This window comes from Penaeus monodon, chromosome 33, assembly GCF_015228065.2.
Source record: "Penaeus monodon isolate SGIC_2016 chromosome 33, NSTDA_Pmon_1, whole genome shotgun sequence".
NCBI classification, from domain to species: Eukaryota; Metazoa; Arthropoda; class Malacostraca; order Decapoda; family Penaeidae; genus Penaeus; species Penaeus monodon.
In genome coordinates, this window is record NC_051418.1 from 24,115,976 (window position 1) to 24,116,360 (window position 385).

Sequence of the window (385 nt, forward strand, 5' to 3'; positions counted from 1 at the left end):
TTGAAAACGTGCGTGTCTTTCTATTTAAGCGCATTTGTTTGTGTGTCAACATCAGACATACCTGTTTGCAGTAACAAAGAAGAAAAAAAAACAAGCCAAAAAGTATATTGCAAACATCTTTAATCAAACACACATGCATTTCAGCAACAGCTTCCCCGCGACCTCGATTTCCTTCCCTCTTTTATAAAGTTGCATAACAAGCAACATTAATATTCATTCTTCCATTATGAAATGTTGTAATCTTTGCATATCTAATGAAACACTCTTCCAGCAATCTTCCTGTGGGATTTTAAGCAACACGAGAAGAAAAGAGAAAGATATGAAAATAACTCGCTTGTGTTATGGATTCTTGGCTCTCAGGAATTTCCACCCTAAAGTCAAGGGG